The 19,905-nt window shown below is 43.0% G+C and overlaps 1 pseudogene; it reads left to right on the forward strand.

Annotated features, from left to right (window-relative positions):
• Positions 1 to 7,969: 7,969 nt before the first annotated feature.
• On the forward strand, positions 7,970 to 19,131 carry LOC124233854 (cytochrome P450 2B11-like; annotated as a pseudogene).
• The last annotated feature ends 774 nt before the right edge of the window (positions 19,132 to 19,905 follow it).

Here is a 19,905-nt window from a genome sequence, read left to right on the forward strand (position 1 = left end):
TGGATTGAATTATCCAACCAAAAGACACAGAGTGGTGGGATGGATTAAAAAGCAAGACCCAACAGTATGCTGCCTCTGGGAAACACATCTCAGCTCCAAGGACAAACACAGGCTCAGAGTGAAGGGATGGAAGATGATACTCCAAGCAAATGACAAACAAAAGAAAGCAGGTATTGCCATACTTATATCAGACAAAGTAGACCTCAAGATAAAATAGCTAATGAGAGAAAAAGAGGGGCAGTATATAATGATAATAGGGGCCCTCCACCAAGAAGACATAACACTTATAAATATATATGCACCCAACACAGGAGCACCAAAGTATGTAAGGCAACTATTAACAAACCTAAGAGGAGGTATTAACAACAACACAATAATAATAGGGAAGCTTAACACCCACTTACATCAATGGATAGATCATCCAGACAGAAAGTCAATAAGGAAATAGATTTAAATGAAAACCTAGACCAGATGGACTCTATAGATATATATAGAACACTCCATCCAAAAACAGCAGAATACATATTCTTTTGCAGTGCACATAGAACCTTCTCAAGGATAGACCATATGCTGGGAAACAAGGCAACCCTCAATAAATTTAAGATTGAAATAATATCAAGCATCTTTTCTGACCATAATGCTCTGAAACCAGAAATCGACTACAAGGAAAAAGCTGGCGAAAGGACAAAGATGTGAAGCCTAAACAACACGCTACTGAAGGACTAATGGATCATTGAAGAAATTAAAGGAGAAATAAAAAAATCTGGAGACAAAGTAAAATGAAAATATGCTATACTAACTCATATGGAATGCAGCAAAAGTGATCCCAAGAGGGAAATTCATAGCAAGACAGGCCCACTTTAATAAACAAGAAAAATCTCAAATAAGCAATCTTAAAGTACACTGAACAGAACTAGAAAAAGAAGAACAAGCAAAGCCCAAAGTCAGCAGAAGCAGGGAAATAATAAAAATTACAGCAGAAATAAATGAAATTGAAACAAAAAAGACAGTAGAAAGTATCAATGAAACAAAGAGCTGGCTCTTTGAGAAGATAAACAAAATTGACAAATCCTTAGGCAGATTCACAAAGAAAAAAAGAGAGAAGTCTCAAATAAATAAAATTATAAACAAAACAGGAAAAATTACAACAGATACTACAGAAATACAAAGGATTGTAAGAGAATACCATGAAAAACTGTATGCCAACAAATTGGGCAATCTAGAAGAAATGGACAAATTTTTAGACTCATACAACCTCCCAAAACTGAATGAAGGAGAAATAGGGAATCTGAATAGACTAATCACAAGTAAAGAGATTGAAACAGTAATCAAAAATCTCCCCCAAAATAAATGTCCAGGACCAGAGGTCTTCTCTGCAGAATTCTACCAAACATTCAAAGGAGATTTAATACCCATCCTTCTCAAACTATTCCAAAAATTGAGGAAGGCTGGAACATTTCTAACATATTCTTGAGGCCCATCTCACCCTGTGAACAAAGCCATACAAGGATAACACAAAGAAGAAAAATTACAGGCCAATATTGCTGATGAACACAGATGCAAAAACCATCAACAAAATACTGGCAAACTGAATACAGCAATACATTAGAAAGAGCATACACCATGATCAAGTGGTATTTATACTAGGGTCACAGGGATTGTTCAACATCTGCAAATCAATCAACGTGGTATACCATATTAACAAAATGAAGAATAAAACCCACATGATCATCTCAATAGATGCAGAGAAAGTATTTGACAAGATCCAACAGCCATTTATGACAAAAACTCTCAATAAAATGGGTATAGAAGGAAAGCACCTCAACATAATAAAGGCCATATATGACAAACCATAGCCAATGTCATACTCAAAGGGGAAAAACTGAAAGCCAACCCTCTGAGAACAGGAACAAGACAAGTGTGTCCACTCTCACCACTCCTATTCAACATAGAACTGGAGGTTTTGGCCAGAGCAATTAGGCAAGAAAAAGCAACAAAAGTGATCCATAATGGAAAGGAAGAAGTGCAACTTTAGCTATTTGCAGATGATATGATTTTATATATAGAAAACCCTAAAGAATCCACCAGAAAACTATTAGAAATAATCAACAACTACAGCAAAGTTTCAGGGTAAAAAAAAAATCACCTTACAAAAATCAGTTGCATTTCTATACTTTGATGACAAATTAACAGAAGGAGTACTCAAGAATACAATCTCATTTGCAATCGCAACAAAAAGAATAAAATATCTAGGAATAAATTTAACCAAGGAGGTGAAAGAACAATATAATGAAAACCATAAGATATTACTGGAAGAAATTGATGATGACATAAAGAAATGGAAAGATATTCCATTCACATGGATTTGAAGAATAAACATAGTTAAAATGTCCATGCTACCTAAAGAAACCTACAGATTTAATGCAATCCTAATCAGAATCCCAATGACATTCTTCATGGAAATACAACAAAGAATCCTAAAATTGGTATGGGGCAACAGAAGACCCCGAATAGCTAAAGCAACCCTAAGAAAAAAGAACAAAGCCAGAGGCATCACAATCCCTGACTTCAAACTATGCTGCAAAGCTATAGGAATCAAAACAGCGTGGTACTGGTACAAAAGCAGACACAGAGATCAATGGAACAGAATTGAAAGTCCAGAAATAAAACCACACATCTATGGACAGCTAATCTTCGACCAAGGAGCTAAGAACATACAACGGAGAAAGGAAAGTCTCTTCAATAAACAGTGCTGGAAAAACTGGACACCACATGTAAAAGAGTGAAAGTAGAACATTATCTTTCTCTATACACAAAAATTAACTCAAAATGGATCAAAGATTTGCATGTAAGTCCTGAAACCATAAAACTCCTAGAAGAAAATATAGGCATCACACTCTTTGACACTGGTCTTAGAAGGAACTTTTTGAATAGCATGTCTATTTGGACAAAGGAAAGAAAAGAAAAAATAGAGAAGTCGGACTTCATCAGACTAAAGAGCTTCTGCAAGGCAAAGGAAACCAGTATCAAAATGAAAAGACAACCAAAGAACTGGGAGAAAATATTTGCAAATCATTTTTCTGACAAGGGGTCAATCTCCATAATATATAAAGAACTCATACAACTGAAAACAAAAAAATAACTTAACCAAAAAATGGGTAGAGGATATGAACAGACATTTTGTGCCAACAGACAGCCTGTGACAACAGGCACAGGAAGAGATGTTCAATATCACTAATCATCAGGGAAATGAAAATCAAAACTACACTAAGATATCACCTTACATGCATTAAAATGGCTGCAATCACCAAGACAAAAAATGACAAATGTTGGAGAGGATGTCGAGAAAAGGGAACCCTCATATACTGCTGGTGGGAACTCAAACTGGTGCAGCCACTACAGAAAACAGTATGGAGATTTCTCAAAAAATTAAAAATAGAAATACCATATGACCCAGCTATTCCGCTACTGGGTATTTATCCAAAGAACTTGAAATCAACAATTCAAAGAGACTTATGCACCCCTATGTGCATTGCAGCTTTATGCACAATAGCCAAGACGTGGAAGCAACCCAAGTGTCCATTGACTGATGATTGAATAAAAAAAGACATGGTATATATACACAATGGAATACTACTCAGCCATAAAAAATACAAAATTGTCCCATTCACAACAACATGGATGGACCTGGATGGGATTATGCTAAGAAAAATAAGCCAGACAGAGAAAGTCAAACGCCATATGATTTCACTCATATGTAGAAGATAAACAAACACACAGACAAAGAGAATGGTTTCCTTGTTACCAGGGGGAAGAGAGTTGGGGGATGGGTACAAGGGGTGAAGGGGTGCATTTTTATGATGACTCACAAATAATAATGTACAACTGAAATTTCACAATTTTATAAACTATTATGATCTCAATAAAAAACATAAAAAGAGTATCAATGAGCTGTGGGAGAACATCAAGAGGCGTAATATACACACAATTGGAGTCATTGAAAGCAAGGGGAGAAGGTTTGGATAGAAAAAATATTTGAAAAAATAACGGCTGAAAAAATTTCCCAAAATGGTGAAAATTATAAACATATAGATTCATTAATCTCAACAAACCTCCAGCACAAAAAACAAAAAAACCCCTAGACAAACACATCATAGTCAAATTCCTCAAAACAAGTGTTCAAAAGAAAATATTGAAAGCAGGCAGAGAAAAAAGACACATGATGTACAGAGGAATAAAGATAAAGATGCAGCAGATGTCTCATCAGATATGGCGCAAGTGAGAAAACAGGGGAACAACATCTTAACGTAAAGAAATCACAAATCCATCCACCTAGAAATCTGTATCCAGCAAAAATATCTTCCAAAAACAAAGACAATATAAAGATGTTTTCAGATATACAAATGTTCAAGGAATTCATCACCAGCAGATCTGCAGCATAGAAACTGTTATAGGAAGTCCTACAGGCATAAGCAAAATGCTATCAGATGGAAATGGAGCAAATGAATGAAGAACCCTGAAAATGGTAACATACGGGTAATATGTAAGATTTTCCCGCCATTGTTTAAATCTTTAGAAAGGATGATTGACTGTTTAAATAAAATAGTTATAATGTAGTGTGAGGCTTGTAGCATATGCAAAAGTAAGACATAAGAAAACAATAGCCCAGTGTTCCAGGATATACTATAATAAGGTTCTTATACTATATGTGAAGTGACATAATGTCACTTGAAGGTAGATGATGATGAGTTAGGGATCTGTACTGTGAACCCTAAAATAATGGCAAAAATAATGAATGAAAGAGATGTAGCTAGCAAGCCAACAAAGGAGATAAAAGGGAATCATAAAAATATGTGATAAATTAAGATGTATACTATGAACCCTAAGCAACCACAAAAGTAACTAAAGATGATCCTCTTGAGCGTGACCATGGAGTGAGTTGTTCCCTTTGTCTCTCTCCTATAAGTTACAACTAGATGGACATCTGTTAACCAACAGAGGGTTCCCTACGCAGCACAATAGGACGCCTGAGAGCTCCATGCAGCAACACATCTGAAGGTGGGTAGACTGAACCTCCAGGAAGCAGGGAAACTAGCGGAGCAGCCTCCTCCTCAACCCCAGCCACAGTGACTCAGGACGCCGATCCTCATGCAGTCATCAGTGCCACTGTGAGTGGAGGCAGGAGCAGCCCTGCCCATGTGTGAACTCTTGTGGAGTGGTGGTAGCCTGGCCTGTGGGGGTGCCTACCAAGCTGTGGTGGCCCTGCCTGCACAAGTGTGACCCAATGAGAGGCAGTGTCCCTGCAGGTGGAAAAGTGCCCCACTGAGTGGTGGTGGCCTGACCCATGTCAGGACAGAGTGGTCCGACTGCCACAACTAGGAGAAGATGGGTCAGGAACAGAAAAAAGAGCCCCTGTCCACCCCCCCCCCCACTAGTGGCAGATGGAATTTGTGACCAGAAGCATCAAGAACCAGAGCAGAATGGGGGACCCAGCCCCCACTGGCAGCAACCCTGACACCAGTTCCACCAGCAGCAGGGGCTGCATACAAGTCCCTGGGTCCCCAGGCCCCTGCCAGTGACAGCGACACCTGTGAACCCAGCACCCCTGGCAGCAGTGCAACCAGCACCACAAGACAACACGGAAACAGCAGTGCAGGTGGTGCATAGACAGCAGTATCCAGGCTGGTAGAAAGCCAGTGGAGGAACTTGAGACCCAGGTGAATAGAACCAAAGTAACCAAAGCTGTACCCAAATAAGAAAAGTTGATTACTACAACAAATGTGCCAGCAGAGGATCAATTCATCAAACACCATGAAGAACTATGGTAACATGGCAGAACAGAAAGAAAATGACAACCAAACCTGAAATCACAGAACATTACAATCTGACAGAGAATTCAAAATAGCTGTCATAAAGAAACTCAATGAGTTTCAAGAAAACTCAGAAAGACAGTTCAATGAGCTTAGGAATAAAATTAATGAACAGAAGGAATACTTCACCAAAGAGATTGAAGCTCTAAAAACAAAACCAAATAGAAATTCTGGATATGAAAAACACAATGAATGAGATAAAAAAAATAATGTAGAAAGCATAAAAAACAGTGTAGACCTTATGGAGGAGAGAATTACTGAGCTTGAAGATAGAAACCCAGAAATGCTTCAGGTGGAGGAAGAGAAAGAACTAAGAATTTAAAAAAATGAAGAAATTCTTTGAGAAATATCTAACTCAAATAGAAAAAGTAACATATGGATTATAGGTATCCCAGAGGGGTGAGAGAGGGAGAAAGGAGCAGAGCTTATTCAATGAAATAACATCTGAGAATTTCCCAAACCTGGGGAAGAAACTGGACGGACAATTTCATGAAGTCAATAGAACTGCTAATTATGTCAATCCAAAAAGACTTTCTCCAAGGCGTATAGTATTAAATCTCTTGATGGTCAATGGCAAAGAAAAAATATTATGGACAGCAAGAGAGACGAAAATAACCTATAATGGTACCCACCTTCAGGCTTTTAACTGGTTTCTCTGCAGAAACCTTACAGGCTAGGACAGAGTGGAATGATATATTTGAAACACTGAAAAACTGTCAGCCAAGAATACACTATCTAGCAAAATTGTCTTTCAGATATGATGGAGAAATAAAAGCTTTCCCAGATAAACAACAGCTGAGGGAGTTCATCGCCACTAGATCTGCCCTACAAGAAAAGATGAAGGGAGCTCTCCTACCTGAAAGAAAAAGTCAAAGGTTTATGAAGCTTTGAGCAAGGCAATAAATAGGCAGACAAAATCAGAAAATTGCAGCTGTATGTCAGAATAGGTTACCAAACATTAATTATAACATAAAAGATAAGGGGAAAGAAAGTATCAAATAACTCTCCTTGCCTCACTCTCTCATTGATAAAGTGAGAATAACAAGAATACCTACCTCAATGGGTGAGAATTAAGTCAGTTACTCTGTGTAAAGCAAGAAAGATGCTGCCTCATCTCCCCTCACTCCCTTTTAAAGGAGAGAAGCAGAGAGAGGTAGAAAGCCAGGTCCAGGCCACAACAGGTGGATGTGGACACATTCATTCACATATTCAGCGAATATGGACTAAACCTGCCAGAGGCTGGGTGTGGGCAAGATCAGAGTCATGTAAGAGGCACACGCAAGCCCAGTGGACATCAAGCTAGACCCAGTCTCTGAGCCCACTCACTCTATCCACCTGACCCCCTCCACCTCTGAGTCTCACCCATTCTGTGCCTCTTGCCCCTCCTTCTGTTTCTCACATCACTGTCATCTGTGGTTGTCACAGAAGGGAGGACAAAGGAAGAGGGACTGGAGAGGTAGACACTGATGGTCTGCAGGCCCCATAGAGACTGAAAGTGGTTCATGTGTGAATGCACACACCGGGACATATACCATGATCACTGTACAAATGCAAACACATCTTCAGGTATGAAACTATGTAAGTACACATAAGTTTGCATACATTCCAAAATATACATGTAAGCACATGAAGATGCATACACAGGCACACATCAACACATTCACATAAATACAAACACCCTTTATTCAATATGAAAATCACGCAAGCACACACAGAGGCAAGCAGACATGGACAAATGGATGCAAGCACAAATACGCAAACATGGCCAAAACAAGTAGTGCATGCTCACCCATACCCAGAAAACTAAACACACGCACAGGCACACACATACACTTATGTAGGCCTTGGTATGTCTGCCACAGTACCTCTGCCAACATCTAGGGAGGGAGTGCAGAGATAGGGAGTGAGCAGGTCACCGGGTTTCCAGAGCAGGAAATGTTAGGTCCTTTAGCTCTTCTCTTTAATGTTGACACTCCCAGACAACGATGAGAGAGGAGGTGGGGAATGGTGGAAGTTACATAGCCGGGTGGGAAGGCAGGCTCAGGATAAAAGGCCCAGCTCGAGGCTGCAGCGGGGTGGAAGGCAGTCAGACTGGGACCATGGAGCTCAGCATGCTCCTCCTCCTTGCTCTCCTCACAGGACTCTTGCTTCTCCTGTTCAGGGGGCGCCCAAAAGCCTATGGCCTCCTCCCACCAGGACCCCGTCCTCTGCCCTCCTTGGGGAACCTTCTGCAGATGGACACAAGAGGCCTACTCAAATCCTTCCTGAGGGTGAGATGCAGAGAGATGGAGTCTGAGGGTGGCTCCCTGCCTCTGTAATTGCGGATCACTCCCCAGAAGGAGTGACAGTGACAACAGTCAAGTAGGTTTCTCCTCTGCTAACAAATGACAGTAAAGACTGGCTCATGGCAGTGCCAGGACAATGAGGAGGCAGGAGAGAGAGCAGGATGGGAGGCCAGGTACAGAGTGCTTACAATAATGAGCATTAACGCAGTATAATAGCAGCTGACACTGTGGAACGTTTACTAGGCTCTGTTTTGCTGCTTTCCAGGCATGATTTCATGTTTGATGATCTACTGATTTATTAATAATATAGTCCACTTCCATAAACCCACTACCCAGCAGAGCAATGGAACACTGACAGTAACTTCCAGCTGCCTGGTGCTCCTCCATCCACTTTTCCCTGCTATGGTGGCCACACTCCTGAATCTTGGGCTCGTCATCCCTTTGCTTTTAGTAGAGATCATTTGATCACAGATATGGAAGCCCCAAGTGCATATTATTTAGTTTTCATTGTCTTTTTTTTTTTTTTTGCTGAGTAAGATTCTTCCTGAGCTAACATCCATGCTAATCCTCCTCTATTTCGTATGTGGGATGCCACCACAGCATGGCTGACGAGTGGTGCAGGTCCATGCCGGGGATCTGAACCTGCCACCCTGGGCTGCTGAAGCAGAGCACAGCAAACACAACTACTGTGCCATGGGGGCTAGCCTCTAGTTTTCATTGTCTTTAACTAGAGGAGTGATGGGGAGGCATTATGGTCCATGTGGCCCAGGATGGAGACTTCAGGACTTAGTCTCAGTGCAATGAGAGCATTGCAGGTTTTGGAGCAGGTTAGGGATGTTAATTGATTTACATTTTATTGGGATTACTCTGATTTCGGGGTGGGGTGGGGTGGGTGAATGGTGTAACGATTGTAGGGAGGACAGCAATGAAGGTAGGGAGACCAGTAAGGAGGCTTTGCAGAGATCAATGTAAGATTTTAGTAAACTTCACCTTTTTATGATTTCGTCAACTTTTTATTGAAGTTTAACATCACTCTACAAAGTACAGAAATCTTAAGTGTGCAGTCAGTGAATTTTCCCAAACTGACATACTCATGTAATTGACATACAGACAAGTAAAAACATGGCCTGTCCCCAGAAACCCCCTCATGTTCCCCTTCCAGTCAAATACCCTCTTACTATCCTGACATCATAAGTTCATGGTATCTGCTATTGAAATTCACATAAGTAGAATTATGACTTACGTGTCTATTTGCTTTCACTCAACATTATGTCTGTGAGTTTCTTTTATGTTGTTCGGTGTAGCAGTGGTTTGTTCTTTTTCAGTGCTGCATAGTATTCCATGGCATGATTACATCACTATAATTTCATTAATAAGTCTTCTAGGAATCTCTTTTGTCATATTTTTGGTGAATCCATATGCATATTTTTGTTGGGCATTTTGTTCAGAATGAAGTTGCTGAGTTACTGAGTATACATGTGTTCAGCCTCAATAAGTACAGCTGAGGAGATTCCCAAGTGGCTGTATTGAGGTTATGATTTTTCAAATTTATGATCACCCCAAAACAGCCCTCACTTTCCCTTCATGTCTACTAAGTGAGGGATGCAGGGTAGTTCTCTGGGGAAATTGTCAGGAGGCAGAGAGCAGGTTGAATTTGGGTCACAAGAAGGATGATTCTTTAGTTGGGATGCCAGGGAGATCTGGTTAGATGCAAGGGTATGGACAAGGGTGATCTTAGAAATATTTAACCATCTCTACTGCTTAGGGCACCAATCACATGGATCGTGGCTGGGTGATGGGTTAATCCTTTAGTTGCTGGGTCCTGGGGGTGGAGGGTCTTGGGGGTAGCAGCTAATTATCTATCAAATCTAAGTATTTTAATAGTTTAAGAACCTGTATGGCCACAGAAGCGCACAGTGACTAACAGCAACCCTGAGGGTTATTATGCTTAGCAACTCCAAGAGAAATACAGGGATGTCTTCATGGTATACTCGGGCCCAAGGTCTGTGGTCATACTGTGTGGGACAGAGGCCATTGGGAGGCCCTGGTGGACCAAGGTGAGGCCTTCTCTGGGTGGGGGAAAATCGCTGTCATTGAGCAAATCTTCCAGGGATATGATAAGGTGAGGGCAGAATGGAGGATGTGGATTGGGAGGTGAATCTGGGAAGGAAGGGTAATGGGAAGAGAGGAACCCAGAGCCTTCCTCCCAATTCTACACCCCCAGGTGTGATCTTTACAAATGGGGAAAGTTGGAAGACCCTTTGATGGTTCTCTCTGGCCATAATGGAGGACTTCAGGATGGGAAAGTGGAATGTGGAGGAGCGGATTCAGGAGGAGGCTCAGTGTCTGGTGAAGGAGCTGAGGAATACCAAGGCTGAGCCCCAGGGGATGGGCAGGAAAGAAGGACATTGAATCAGGAGAGATGTGGGGTGCAGAACAACAGAAAGACTGAGGGTAGGATGTGGGCAGAGGAAGAGAAGTAGAGATAGAGAAAGACAGAGCCTGAGAGACCATCAGACTGAGGGAAGGGACAGAGAGAGGAGCATGGAGAGGGACAGAGATGAGCAGGAAAGGGATGCGGGGAACCAGAAGAGATGTGGGGTGGGTAGGGTCAAGAACAACTCAAAGACACAGACTAAGATATTAGCACGCTATTTACATGTGTTCAGGGAAACCAATGCATGGATTAATAGTGTCTATCAAAGGCAAAAATAAGGCTTACATAAAAGAAAGCAGAGAGAGAAAAGGGAAATTATAGACATTTTGAAAATGACAAACTGAGTTTTCCTTTCTGTGGGTGAACTGCTGATGAGCTGGCAGAGAGTGAGGTATGCTGTTCTTGGGCAGCTGGATGAGCTGTCAAAGAAGCACTTCCAGTTGTTTTTGAATTGTCCATAAATGGGGTTTTTTGAGACACAAAGATGACAGGGTTCTTTCTTAAGAGATTGCAAGACATAAATTTGGAAGTTGGGGGCGATAGGCAGAGGCAGAGACACAGGGAGCAACAAAGGAATAGGGACAGAAGGCTGAGAATAAAGACAGGGAAGAATAGAGGGACACAGAGACACAGAGAGGGAGATAGACACAGAGATGGAGGGGCCAAGACCGAGAGAGACAAGCAGAGACAAGAGAGAGAGAGTGGAAGAGACTTGGAGAGGCAGAAAGAAAAAGAGGCAGAGAGAAACCCAGGCAGAGTAAATTAGAGAGATGGACATACTCCCTTAGGAAAGGGTCTGCAGGGGAGCAAGAGAAGATGGACAGGTGAGACCCAGAGGGAGAGGCTGCGCTGACCTGACATTCCTGGGCTCACAGCCCACCTTTCCTCCAATGGGGTCAAGCCCGGGGTTCACTGACGTCAACTAACAAGTGCAGAACAATTCCCTAAGACCAGAGGTTGGAGAGAAGAGAAGAAGGGGGAGTGACAGATAGGGGTCAGGGAGACCAGAGCCTTTTAATTTTCATGTATGATTGACTGAACACCTGCTCTGAGCCACCTCTGCTCCAGGACTGAACTCTACCTGCTCCGAGGGTCAGAGCTGGGGTCTTAGTGGGGACCAACCACACAGCCCTGAAGCTGAGCCGCCTGTGATGGGTAGCCAGGTAACTCTGGTGAAATGACATAGACTGCCTGCCCATCTATGAAATAATAGAATTGCACGTTCCTCACAGAGTTGTGGTGAGAATTAAATAAAACAATATGTTAAATGCCTAGAATAGGGCCTGGAACCTAATATGGGCTAGTGAGTATTAGCTGTTCCTGGTCCAGTTTTCTTCATCATTACTGAGTGGAGGGGGACAGTCACACAGAGCTGGGGTAGCAGTCAAATGCTCCCCAGGCATTTGAGTCTGTGTCCAATGACCTGCACCTCCTCCCCGTAGGAGCCCTCCAGGATCCCACCTTCTTCTTCCATGCCACCACCACGAACATCATCTACTCACTTGTCTTTGGAAAATGCTTCCCGTACAGAGATCCTGAGTTCCTGTGGCTCCTGGACTTGTTCTACCAGTCTTTTGCGCTCCTCAGCTCCTTCTCCAGCCACGTAAGGGAAAGGCTGAGGGACAATGGGGATGAGGGGCCATCCATGGCAGGGTATAGGGTTGATCTGATTTGGGGGCCCAGAAATGCAGCTTAGGGCTGGAAGAAGGGCAGAGAAAACAGAGAGAGACAGGGACAGAGAACTGGAGGGAGGGGGACACGGTGAGAAGGGGACTGAGAGACTAAGAGAAAGACAGGGAAGTGATGAGGAGGCCGAAATAGAGAGAGACTAAGGAATGAGGGCTTGGAAGAGAGAGGAGAGAAGAAGGGAGGAAAAGAGAGAGGACAGAGAGAAAACAAGACAAAGAAGGACAGAGAAGAAGAGATTCTGCAATAGACAGTTGAAAAGAGTGCATGTGTGTGTCTGTGTGTATGTGTGAGAGAAAGGGAGAGAGACAGAGAGTGAGTCAGACTTTGAGGCTCTCCGCTCTTCTGTCCCTGCCTCCTCTGAATCTTTCTCTGTCTTTGTCAAAGCCCCTCACTTAAAGAAATTCAAAGATACATGAATATAAGAAACGGCATTTCTTCATTATTCCCATTTCTCCTCCTTCTTTCTGTTTTTTAAAGATTTCTCCTAGATTCATAAAGGAATATGCCCCTCTTGAAAACAATATAATAAAACTTCTCTTTCTTGACTAATCTGAAAATACTCCTATTGTATACTAATTTAAAAAAATTAAACTGAAGAACAGCCTGGCTATCATTCATCACCAAGTAAGTGTCAGATTCACAGGTAGGACTGTTACAAATCTGGAATGGGGCCCAGAGTGAGTATTTGCAACAAGCCCAACAGGTGGTTCAATTTTCTCCTCCCACAGAATATGTGGAGAGAGAAAAGTGTGGAATGAGATCCACCAAAAAGTTAACAGTTGTTATCTACAGAGGGAGGGATTAAGAAGCAACTTTATGTTGATATGTTTCTGCATTTTTGGGAATTATTTGTCACAAGTTAGGTATTACATTTATCATCGGACAAAACAATATAAGAAAGCTCCAAAATAAATACATAGTCCTAAGTTGACAGTAGGCTCATCTTGTGTAAAGATCGTGTTATCAATGCCTGACACAGCAACGGAGATGCAAGAGTTGCCAACAACTCTTTGAGAGAGAGGTTTGAGCAAAACAGATAAACGGCTGAGGTAGGCAATGGAAGCCCAGAGAGATGATAAGGAGAGACACACAGAGATAAGAAGAGATGGAAAGGAGAGATGGAGAGGTGGGACAGAGACCAAGAAAAAGACATGAGGATGATGGAGTAAGATGCAGAAAGAGAAAAATGTCAGAATAACAGATCAAAGGAGACACAGTCTCAGCGAGGGACTCAGAGAGAGAGAGAGAGTGGGAGGCAGATTCTTCTCAGAGGTATTTGGGCCAAGCAGGGCTTCCCCTCCTTGTGACCAGCTCTCTCAGCCCCAGGAGGACCTCACAGCCCCTTCTCTCCTGCCTCAGGTGTTCCAGCTCTTCTTGGACTTCCTGCAGTACTTTCCTGGCACACACAGGAAAGTCTACAAAAACCCGATGGAAATCAATGCCTTCACTGGCCGCAGTGTGGAGGAGGACCGTGAAACCCTGGATCCCAGCAACCCCTGGGACTTCATCAATACCTACCTGCTCCACATGGACAAAGTGGGGTTTGAGAGAGGAGAGTTGGAGGGGAGGGAGGAGAGGGAGGAAAATTTTGGGGTGAGAAGAAGTGAGGGAAAGACGGGCAGGGAAGAACAGATACTTGAGGAAGGGAGCTAGGAAAAGGGAGGGGAGATGTGGGAAGGAGCAGAGAGGGAGATGAAAGGAAGGAAAAAGTAGGGAGGAGAGAGAGAGATACTGAAAATACAGGACAAGGAGTAAAAATACAGCAACAGGTGAAAAGACCAAAAATGGGCAGAAAGAGTCTGGGAGAGGAAGAGAGATAAACACACCAAAGAGATGGAGAGAGAGATTGAAACAGTTCCAGACAGAGTGAAGAGAGACTAAGAGAGACAGATAGAGATATATGGTTGGACACACAGAGGATAGAAAAAAGTAAAATGAGCCAGACGGTATGAGAGACCCAGAAACAGGCGGTGGGCACCCCAAGAGACGTGTGTATTGCAAGGCTCCTGCCTCTCCTGACGTGAGCCCTATCTCTCTGGACCCAGGAGAAATCAAACCCAAACAGTGAGTTCCACCAGCAGAACCTCATCATCACTGTGCTCTCGCTCTTCTTCGCGGGCATGGAGACTGCAAACACCACTCTCTGCAATGGATTCTTGATCATGCTCAAATACCCCCCCAAAACAGGTGGGCAGGCTTGAGACAGACAATCGAGGGGGGTCTTCTGACCGCTTTTGGAAGTGCAGAAGTGAGGTTAGGTGTCCTTCGTCAACAAGAGAGGGCGTCTTCCCCTCTTATACCTAGAGCACTGCAGATTTTGAAGGATCCCCCAACCAGGCCAGCCCTTTTGGTGGATGGATGGATGAAGGAAGTGTCAATCTGTTCTCCCACTATTTTCTCTAATCAATTAAAGATCAACTCATCCATCCATCCATCTATCCATCCATCCATCTATCCATCCTTCCATCCATCCATCCATTCATTGGTCTGTCCTTTTATTCATTAATTAACCTGTATCCTCAGATTCTTTTACCTTTGATTTATTCAAAACCAATCAGTTCCATTCTTTATCTGGATTAATTGATTCCTCTGTTGATCCTCTGGAACAGTGATTAACTGAATGAACTATTTGGCATTGATTCATTCATGCATCTGTCTCTCCTTCTATGAGCTAGGTTCCATTCCTTCATCCTTCCATCAGTCGGTCTTTCAATTCATCCTTTATCCATCTATTCCTTCATTTATCCATTTAATAATTCACTCATTTATTCATCCTTGATTTATTTATCATTCAATCATCCATCCATTTTACTCTCTTTTTTACTCATTCCATCACTAATTTATTCATTCACTTATTCCTCCATATATCTGGCCATTCATCCATTCATGTGATTTATTTGTCTATGGAACATTTATTAATTAAGGATTCTCTAATTTACCTATTGATTGATATGTAAATACATATATACGTTCACTAGTGTTCTTCTATTCAGCAGTCTTTCCATTCACAAATTGATCCACTGGTTGACTGATTTATGTATTGATTTATTTATCCAGTTGTTCATAGGTTAATAGGTCTATTTCACTGTTATATTCCTGAGGAACTAGCACAGTGCCTCATCAATCATGCAAACACAGTAAATAGTGGTTTATTTTTCTACTCATCTTGGAGAATTTTGACAAGTTCATAGCCTAGAGTAAGTAATCTGAAATTCTATTCAAAATGTGGTGCATGTGGATTTGTGTGTGTCTGTGTTTACTTGTGCATGTGGGGAGAGAATCCACAACATTCATTAGATTTCAATTGGCGAGTATTCTTGTTTTCTTTCTCCCTCCTCCCCTCCACGCCAAGCTGATTTCTCTGGGGGAGGGGGGGTGTCAATAATTTAACCCTTTTCTAGAGGTATTCCTTGGCTCATTGGCCCATAGAGCAGTGTCCATGCTGAAATGCCTCTATGAAAGGAAGTTCATTGGTCCCCCTCTTCTGTGCAGAGAGAGTCCACAAGGAGATTGATCAGGTGATTGGCTCCCATTGCTCTCCAGCCCTTGATGACCAAACCAGAATGCCATACACTGATGCAGCCATTCATGAGATTCAGAGATTCTTGGACCTCCTCCCTATGAGTGTGCCCCATGTTGTCACTAAAGACATTCACTTCCACAGGTACCTCATCCCCAAGGTAAGGCCAGCGTGTCTCCCACACCTGTTTGGGGTGTGCATCCTGGGTTCACTTAATCTGCAAACTTGACCTCCTTTTGGTTTTATCACCAGGGCCCTCTCTTTTGTTTTTGGAGGTGGAGTGGGGAAGGGAATGACAATATCTTTGACCTTGTGACCCTCTCTCAGCGCACTGAAGTGTATCCAATCCTGAGCTCTGCTCTCCATGACTCACGTTACTTTGAAAAACCAGATGCCTTCAACCCTGACCACTTTCTGGATGCCAGTGGGGCACTGAAGGAGAATGAAGCTTTTATCCCCTTCTCCACAGATAAGGTGGACCTGCACTCCCTTTCCCAGACACCAGAGTGCAGGTGCCATCCTCTCCTCAAGACTATCAAGGAAAGGTCTTTGTTTAGTGAGCAGTGAGTATATACCAGTTGCTTTACCTGCACTAACCCACTCCAGTATTACTACAACCCTAGAGGGGGCTTGAGAAGTAAGATCTTGTCCTGAAGACACATCTTGGTAAGCTGGACTCTAGACAAGTATTTTAACCTTTCCACATCTCAGTATAAAATATCTGTTGAGCATTACTCTGAGCCGAATGCTCTACTGGAGCTGAAGATAATACATTGGACAAATCACATAGAGACATAGTTCCTGCCCCAAGAAATTTACGGTCTAGCAGGGGAGATGAGTGTTCATCATATGGTCACAAAATAATATCTAATTAAATGAATCAATGCTTCCCCTGTGCTTAGTACTGCTTGACACTAAGTTAGTTCTCATAGAGGTAATTATTATGATTATGATTAATCATAATTATGATAAGTGCTCTAAAGGGTGCTTTGACAGCACAAAGTAGGAGGTACTGACAACTCTTGGTAGGTTGGTGAGGAAAGGCTTACCTGAAGCACAGGCTTCTAAGCTAAGAGCTCATGGGTGAGCATCAACCGGCTGCTAGATTCCAGAAGGGGATATGGATGCAGAGCTCAGCTGAAGGGCCTTGAGTGTTGGGGGTAGTTTGGATTTATCCTGCTGATGCTGGGGAACCAGGGAGAGTCTTGACATGTTCTGGCATGTCTCTAACCCCGTTCTCCACTCTTTGGCCCAGAGTCCTCATCATTTGGTAGAAAGGCAAGACTGGAGAAACAAGTCCCTAGTCTTGAGTTCCATCAGTGACTCCAGTGACTCAGGACCCTGGCTCTGGCCAGTGCAATGGCCTCCTCCCTCATTTCACCTTAAGTGAGAGTTGGGAGCCATGTGGTGGGGTGAAGGACAATTCCTTCATTTACTTGTCCTGTCCTATGTTTAGAGACAGGCTGAGAGGTGGAGAAATAAGGACAGAGACAGAGAGACAAGGATAGAGTGAGTGAAAAACAGAGAAGAACAGAGAGAGACACAGAGGGAGATAGAGACAGGGGAGATAGTGGTGGAAAAAGACAGAGAGTGGATGTGAGACAATAGAGAGAGGAGGAGAGAGAGAGCAAGAGAAGGATAAGGAGGGAGGAGGAGAAAATAGAGGAGGAAGGAAACAGGGAAGAGGGAAAGAAACAGAAAAGAGAAAGATAAAAAAGAGAATGATGTAACGGGAGATGAAGAAATAGTAAAGGGGAGAAAAGGGATCGGTAGAGGGAGATGACAAATGAGATGGAGTGAATTGCAGATAGAATCAGATCCAAATAGACATAGACAGGGAGGTAAATAAGATGAAATACAGCAGAAAAAAGGAGAAAAGAAGAGAGACAGAGAAACAGTGTCTGATAGGAGGTATAGACAGAGAAAAAGACCGAGGCTGGCTGCCATTGGCAGAGAGAAAGACAAGCCAAACCAAAAACGTGTTAGAGCCAAAGGGACATCAAGGTGTGTCCAAATAGACACACCTCCCCAGGGATGGGGAGGATGAGGTGGGAGGGAAAGAACAGGAATCAGGCTGTTCTGGAAGGAGCTGGGTTGCAGAACAAGTTGAAAGAGAAGAACCAGCCTAGAGCTCTGCCCCGAGCATCTCTGAGCTAGTGTCTCCTGACTTCTGGATGTGCCAGAAACACGTGGACCCTTCCCCTGATCACTCCACACGGGCACAATGTCTATCAACTAGAAAGGTCTAGAAAATGACTGGAAACCCATCCTTGACATGACCTTCTAGGGTTGTCAGCTTGCCAATTAAGGTCTATGGAGGTAAAGGAGGAGGTTCTCAGTGTCTTTGCCTGAATTTTTGGCTCCCTTTGTCCTGATTTCTCTCCAAGCCAGTGGTTTATAACTTTGAGGGAGGGGGACCTTACACCGCTGAGAATCTGATGGAAGCCATTGACTCCCCTCTCGAGTTCATCATTCGTATTCACAATCTCATATACGATTTGGGGATTTTTCAGAACTCTTGAAGCACCTGGCTCTCTGGCTGAGACAAGAAGACATCCCAGAGATAGACAAACATATGCAGTGCCAGAGACATCCCCCCCCACACACCAGAAAGAAACACAAAGCACTAACAACATTTATGGGATCCTTAATACCGGCCAGAATAAAACTCTATTGTAAGAATTTTTACAAATATTAATTTCCTTAAGCTCACAATAACCCTATGAGATAGGTATGATTCTCCCCATATTAGAAATGAAGGATGTTAAAAATGTTATGCAAGAAATATGCCCAAACCTACATGTGGAGGCAAACACACACACCCCCGCCCCCACACCCAGAAGTGGGTCCTTAGATTCTGTGGGGTCACCGAACCCTTTGGAAATCTAACAGAAGCTACAAACTCTCTCCTAGAAAAATGTGCAAGGCACGTCCACTCAAAGATTTGTACCTGGATTCACAGACTTTGGGAACCCCTTAAAAATCCACCCTCAATTGCAGATTAAAGATCAATCCCATGCAAATCTGTTGCAATGGAAACAGGTGTCTGGGCTTTGGGATATGACACAGCAAAGAATGTGCACCTACCCTGTGCTCAAGTTGGTGATCCTCTGTGCCCATAGGGAAGCACATTTGCCTTGGCAAAGGCATTGATCACATTGAATTATTCCTCTTCTTCACCACCACCCTTCAGAGAACTTCTCCATGGCCAGTCCCATGGCCCCTGAGGACATTGATCTCACACCCCAGGAGAGTGGTGTGGGCAAAATACCCCCGATGTACCAGATCAGCTTCCTGCCCTGCCCTGCCAGGGCTGAGGAAGGTGGTTGAAGGATTCCAGGGTCATGAAGTATCCTCACCTCTGCAGAGAATGGTCCCTGACTCCCTCCATGTCTTCCTTCCTCTGAGAGACCTAATGCAAGCCTGTATCCTTACCCCTCCTTGGTTTCCACCTCCTTGGGAAAGTCTCTGTTGTCTCACCTCCTTCCATCATGCCACACATCTTCTAAAGATTCAAGGAGGTGTTTCCTTTCTTCTGTTAATAGAATTCCAGAGGTGGTATATGTATAGAAATGGAGGATAAAAGGGGAAACTTGGCCCAGGATATCTGCAGTTCCACTTCCCAAGCCAGAGCTCACCCTGATGACTTCTCCCGATGACTTCTCCCTTCCTCAGAACAGCCACACCCTCCACTTATCAGCTGCTTCTGCTCCATGATTTGTGCATACATGACTGTGCTTGAATCCTCTTCTTCTTAGCCCCCTGTGGTGGGCACAGTGATCATGCCCATTTTACAGACAAGTAAACAGAGGCAGGGCAGTGGTATCAGTTGTCTGAGGTCTTTCTGAGGTCACATGGCTAGTGAGTGGAGGGGCACGATTCACACTCTGTCTGTCTGGCTCTAAAACTCAAACTCTTCACCACAGCTCCTTCTCCCTCCATATATATTTAAAAATTAAATATAAAACTCACATAACATAAAATAAACCATTTGAAAGTGTATAATTTAGTGGCACTTGGTTCATTCACAATGTTGTGTACCCACCACGACTATCTAGTTCCAAATATTTTCATCACCCTGGGAGGAAACCCTGTACCCATTAG

Source organism: Equus quagga, unplaced genomic scaffold (assembly GCF_021613505.1).
Source record: "Equus quagga isolate Etosha38 unplaced genomic scaffold, UCLA_HA_Equagga_1.0 264_RagTag, whole genome shotgun sequence".
Classification (NCBI taxonomy): domain Eukaryota; kingdom Metazoa; phylum Chordata; class Mammalia; order Perissodactyla; family Equidae; genus Equus; species Equus quagga.